This window comes from Cebus imitator, unplaced genomic scaffold (assembly GCF_001604975.1).
Source record: "Cebus imitator isolate Cc_AM_T3 unplaced genomic scaffold, Cebus_imitator-1.0 Scaffold31, whole genome shotgun sequence".
In the NCBI taxonomy this organism is placed as follows: Eukaryota; Metazoa; Chordata; class Mammalia; order Primates; family Cebidae; genus Cebus; species Cebus imitator.
Window position 1 is genome coordinate 9,537,348 of NW_016107346.1, and position 6,202 is coordinate 9,543,549.

The 6,202-nt window shown below is 44.7% G+C and overlaps 1 long non-coding RNA gene across 3 annotated transcripts; it reads right to left on the minus strand.

Moving 5' to 3' along the window:
• On the minus strand, positions 1–5,905 carry LOC108301036. Of its 3 annotated transcripts, none has more exons than XR_005199346.1 (3): positions 4,838–5,905; positions 3,815–4,109; positions 1–560 (listed from the first exon to the last, which is right to left on the minus strand). It is a non-coding gene; the product is annotated as an uncharacterized LOC108301036 (long non-coding RNA). The 3 variants fall into 3 exon arrangements; XR_001823706.2 differs by lacking the exon at positions 1–560 and adding an exon at positions 1,799–1,865; XR_001823705.2 differs by lacking the exon at positions 1–560 and having other exon boundaries at positions 2,930–4,109.
• Between the last annotated feature and the right edge of the window lie 297 nt (positions 5,906–6,202).

Below are 6,202 nucleotides of genomic sequence, written 5' to 3' on the forward strand. Positions count from 1 at the left end.
CAAAGTGGTGGAATTACAGGCATGAACCACTGCACCTGGCCAATGCTATTATTTTTTAAATAGTGAGTGTGTATAGATAAAATCAGGATGGTTAATTAGCACATGGTGTTCTTTATACTAATCTTTCTACTTTTGCATATGTTTGGAAATTCTTACAATAAAAAGTTAAAATATGCATGTATGCCACCCTCCTATGCAGCTCTGAATTCTGAGAAAGCTTCAAAGTTAGGAAAACATTTTAAGTTACTCCCTTCTCCCAAGTAGTAAACCCTGAATGGTAGATTTGGGGAGGTAAAGAAGGTAGGGTAGGTAGACTGTCTATGCTCCCCACAATGTGGGAGGGAACACCCTCCTCTGCCCCACTTAGGCTCAAAGTGAGGCCTATGTTTCTTTCCAGCTGCCACAGCTATATACCTTGGATCAAGCAGAGGGCAAAGAAGAGGGCCACGGCTCTGCTCATATTTGCCTTAGTTCATGAACCAGCAAGCAAAAGCCAGTTTTCTGAAGATTCTTCAGACTCAGCAGCCTCAGGACTCCAGGGTACCATGGAACCCAGTGGTCTGTGAAGTCACAACCGGAAGAGAGGTGGGGCCTGCTCGACTGAGGGGAGAGGAAGGGCCTCTGTGTGTGGACAGTGATGGGGGCCATCCTAGTGGCCCCGAAGTGATTTTCTACTCACTTCCCTTGGATCCCTACTGCCTTCTTCCATCCTGCATGTCCTGAAGGCAACAAGATATTAACCAGGACTCTGAAGTCACAAGTGACAAAAACTCTACTAAATTGGCTGAAGTGAATTGGAAGTAGCTAGAATAGCCAGAAAAATCCTATCAAGACATCACAGCTGGGCGTAGAGGCTCACACTTGTAATCCCAGCACTTTGGGAGGCTGAGAATACAGGAGGATAACCTGAGGTTAGGAGTTCCAGACCAGCCTGGCCAACATGGTGAAACCCCATCTCACAAACAAAGTGTTGCTATTTATTATATTAGGTAAAATTATAACACCAAAAATAGCATCAACCAATTGATATGCCCATGTTGTTACTCATGTATTATCACTATTTCCCCTTATTACATTTTATAAGTATCAAACTGTTTTCATAGGAAAAATCTTTTTTAGTAGCTTGTATTACACTTTTTTCTAGTTTGTTCTCCATATTCATTTTGTACTGGGTCCCACAAATTATGTAGCCTGCCCTGCCCTTAAGCCTTCATGTCCTCACAGTGTGTGTTCCATGGCTGAGATGGCAGAGATCTTTTAGGGGGAAAACTTGCACAAAGAGTTATACAGGGCCGGGCACAGTGGCTCATGGCTGTAATCCCAGCACTTTGGGAGGTCGATGTGGGTGGATTACTTGAGGTCAGGAGTTCAAGACCAGCCTGACCAACATAGTGAAACCTGGTCTCTACTAAAAATACAAGAATTAGCTGGGTGTGGTGGCAGGGGCCTATAACCCCAGCTACTCAGGAGGCTGAGGCAGGAGAATTGCTTGAACCCAGGAGGTGGAGGTTGCAGTGAGCCAAGATGGCACCACTGCACTCCAGCCTGGGTGACAGAGCAAGACTCCATCTCAAAAAAAAAAAAGAGTTATATAGTAAAATTCTAGGTAGCTCAGGTGTCTTAATTTGCTAGGACTGGTATAACAAAGTCCCACAAAATGCGTGTTAAACAACAGAAATGCACCTTGAACAAGGTGTGGGATAGGAACATCAACCCCCCATGTGTAACTTTTGACTCTCTAAAAACTAAATTACTAGTAGCCTACTATTGACCAGAAGCATTACTAATAACATAAACAGTCGATGTAATAGGCCTGCGCTGACATTTTTTTCTTGAACCGCAGCAGTAATAAATCCTTTTATTACCTGAAGGAGCAAGGGCATTAAGCAGGGGAGCAATATGCATGCTCCTATCATCAGTAACACATTTACGATGACGGTCGTGAGTCCTCCTATAGCAGGAAACCAATTCCCAAACATTGATCCAGGGCCAAACCCATGCCAGACCTGTACAGGTACATGTGCCAGTTTTGTCATGCCCCTTACAATAGTTTCAACCACCTGATCCTGGTCATCTATTTGCAGGCAACAGTTGGTTAAATTGAATTTTCCACATACCCCTCCTTCAGCTGCCAGTAGGTAATCTAAAGCCTGTCTGATCTGGTAGATGACATTTCTCATCTTGGTCTCCTGCTATGCCAGGGCAGTTAGAGCCTGGCCAATTTTGTTGGTCAGGATTTCTAGGACAGCTTGCAATCGAATGATTCGATTAAGCATGTAGATCGGAGTACAATAGCCCCATGAGCCATCCTCTGCCCATAGTATTGTATTACTTTCTCAGGGGCCATTTATCATCTTTCCAGTCCCCTGTAACTACTCTTCACTTGTCTCATGAAGAGTAGACAGGAAAACCTAACAAGTCCCCAGCTCTTATGGGTAATAGAAAGAAAGAGGGCTTGATGGTGCCAAGGATACAACTGCCCATCCACTGGTCTGGCAGTTTGGTGTAGGCCCTGTGCCCACATATCCAGTACAAGCCAGGAGCGCTACCCAGTCCCGGTAGAGTTCCAGGTGGGTCCAGGCCACCCGTAAGGTGGGAAACTTTTGGAAAGGGTTGGTCTTGGTCCTATCTAAAATCCACCAAGTGATTGTTTTCCTGGTTTCATTATATAGCTTCTGTCCCAAACAGTCCGCTTTCCCACTGGGTCCATCACACCCCTTCCTATTCTGGCCAGACAATATTGTCCAATGATGGAGGTTTTTAAGATCTAGAAGTGGTTACTCAGGCCCTTTTGCACATAGGTCACATTAGGGACAGGGTCAGCAGGCACAAGCTCGCATGCTTCCCATGGCCACTGGTTCCCCATAGTAGTTCCTTCACACACACGCACACATAAGAAGAATGCACTTTTAAAGTCTTGGCCACATTCTCAGCTAACTGAAAGAACAAATTTCTTTCTTTCTGGGGAAGTTCTGGAACTGGTTCATTCAATATATCATTAAAAGTTTGAAACATCGGGTGGGGTGATTATTTCTGGATATTTCCCTGACTTAGACTGTTAACCATGGGGTCCAGTCCTTTTTCATTAATTTCCATTATTACATATTTCCCTTTCCTCCAACGAGGATTCAGAGGATTGGTGATTGTTAATTCTAATGGATTACAATAGCCAGAGGTGCAGGGGGGTCTACTCCTCCCCTTTTGGAGATGGACTGGGTTATTTTTATTATTTTTTCAGGTGGCCCAGATGACACATGACCAGTAGTTACAACATGACCACTGCATGGCCATCAGTCATGACAGATGTATTTTTTTTCTTCTATGTCTTTGACTGTTTCCCAGAGAAGACAGATAGATGTATTTATGCTCTGCCGTATAGCTTCTTTTTCAACCAAGAGAGACACACCCTAGCCCTTGCTTGTTACTATTGACAGCTGCACAAGCATCAAATTTTATGGTGACCTACTTAGGTATTCCTTTGTCCTTAGCTTTTGTAAATACTTGTATCCCCTAAGAAGCGACCAGTTCTCAGCCTTATTTTGAATATGGTAGACATGGCAGGTTCAAATGGGTTATAACATACATCAGGTTGGTTGTTCCCTGGGCTGCACGCCTGGTACTGGATAGCATTATATAAACAAGTTCCTTTGAGGGTTCCAGTGCATTCATAATAACTGTAAAACAAGAGGTCTGTGGTAACCTTTTGTCTTACCTTAGCAACCTTATGTATGCACTGGGAACAATCCTCAGATGGGAAGTTTACATTTACTGGGGCAGCAAAAATACAAGTCCATAGTCCAAAGAGAAGGAGCACCTGTCCCATGGGGGCAGTCCTCATGCTTCAGCCTTGTGTAGGTCAGTCAGCTTCCAGGGTGTGACTAGAGCAGGGCTTGTTGTCTGTTTTTTCTAAGGTGATCTTGCATGGGTTATGGAGATTTGGCTTTGCTTCCCAAGTGTCTGATACTGCAGGTTTCACATGGCTGTGATGGATCCACACAGGAACTCCCTTGACCTTCATGACAGCTGGAGTTGTTAGAATGACATTTTGGGGTCCTTTCCACCTCAGTTGTAGGGGAGCTGTGTTCCAGTCCTCATCCAAACTCGGTCACCTGGTGAGAAAGGGTGAACTGGGGAGAAGAAGCTGACAGGGAATTTTTTATTGACTCATTTAGACAACTTTTTTTTTTTTGCCACCTTTTCTAAAGCCTGTAACTGCTGACATAATTTAGTAATTTAGTTTCCCCTAATTCCCAGGGAGTTCCTGGAAGTCCCCAGAGAATGAGGGGAGGCCTATCATTCAGGATTTCATATGGGAAATATCCAGATTTTTTAGAAGGTATACATTTAATTTGAAACAAAACCATAGGAAGGACCTGCACCCACTTTAACCCTGTCTTCTGGCACAATTTCCCTAAGCTATTTTTAATAGTTCAGTTCATTTGTTCCACTTTGCCTGAACTCTGAGGCTGGTAGGCGGCATGTAGTTTCCAGTTTATTCCTAGCATTTTCACTGTACTTTGTACCAGGTCCGCTACAAATGCAGGCCCATTGCCTGAGCCTACTCGCAAAGGCAGTCCAAATCTAGGGATGATGTCTCTTAAAAGAGCACGAGTCGGCCAGGTACGGTGGCTCATGCCTGTAATCCTAGCACTTTGGGAAGCCAAGATGGGTGGATCACCTGAGGTCAGGTGTTCAAGACCAGCCTGGCCATCATGGAGAAACCCCATCTTTTTGTTAAAAAAAAAAAAAAAAAGAAAAAGAAAAGAGCACGAGTCACTTCACAGGTCTTCTCAGTCCATGTTGGGTTGGCTTCTACCCACCAGGAGTAAGTACATACCTGAACCAGCAGATATCGGTTACCTCGCACTTAGGCATTCCAATGAAGTCCACTTGCAAGTCTTTAAAAGGAGCACTTCCATAAGCCTGGATTCCTGGTGGAATTGTAGGTTCTTGTCTGTCATTGTGCTGTCTGCCCGTTACATACTGTTATGTCACTGTTTTTGCTAGTGCAGATAAATGAGAGATGTAAAAATACTGGCCTAACAATTTTTTAAGGGCTTCTTGCCCAAGGTGGGAGGTTTCATAGACAGCCAAGACCACTGCATGTCCTAGTACTTGTGGCACTGCTACTCGTCCATCTGGCAGATGTATCCATTCTCCCTTTATTTCCTTTCCATCTTCAGTTTGAAGGAATTTTCTTGCCTTCTCTGAATAAACTGGCACCAACTTTGGGACCTGGGGCAGTAGGGGGACCACAACTGATGCCTGATATGGGATAGATGCTGCCCTCTGGGCCTCTGCATCTGCATGGGCATTTCCCTGGGCTACTGTGGTGGAGGTTCATTGATGTCCTCAGCAGTGCATGACTGTCACCTTTTGGGGCTTTTATTTTTAAATTCTGTCCCAAAGTTAGCTTGTTAGCCTCTTGTGCCAGTAGGGCAGTGGCTGCTAAGGCTTGTAGACACAGGGGCCATCCCTTGGAAACTCCATCCAGTTGCTTGGACAAGTATGCCACAGGTCAAGGCCATGAGCCCACAGTCTGGGTCAGGACCCCTACTGCCATTTTTTCTCTCTCAGACACATACAGCATAAAGGTTTTGTCAAGTCCAGCAGTCCCAGAGCCGAGGCAGACATCAGTTGTTTGTTGTTTTTTTTTTTTTAACTGTGAGAAGGCCCCCTGCTGCTCCAAGCGCCACTCAGACAGCTCTCCATTTCCCCCTACTGTGGCTTCATACAGGGATTAAGCCAGAGCTGCAAAGTTAGGAATCCACAGCTTGCAGAATCCCACTGCTGCCAAGAATTCTCGCATCTGCCTCCAATTCTTCACTGGCAGGTTACAGATAACCTGCTTCCTTTTTATTCCTAGGTTTTGCTGCCCCTGCTGGATAGTGTAGCAGGAGCAGCCGAGGGAAACAGATCTCTTGGACACTGAATACAGGAGGAAGGAAGGTTTATTCGGCTGGGAGCCAGGTGGCATAGTTGCGTAACAGCCAAGCTCCCCTAACAAAGGAATGTTCCATCTTTATACAGGCTTATACTTCAGATGTTACACCTGGAAGAATCTTAGGTTTATAGCTTAACATATGAAAAGGGTCTCGGTTTAGAGTCTCAGAAATTATGAAAAGGGTTTCAGTTTACAGCCTTAGGAATTACATATGAAAAGGGTCTCAGTTTACAATCTCAGGAATTACATATGAAAAGG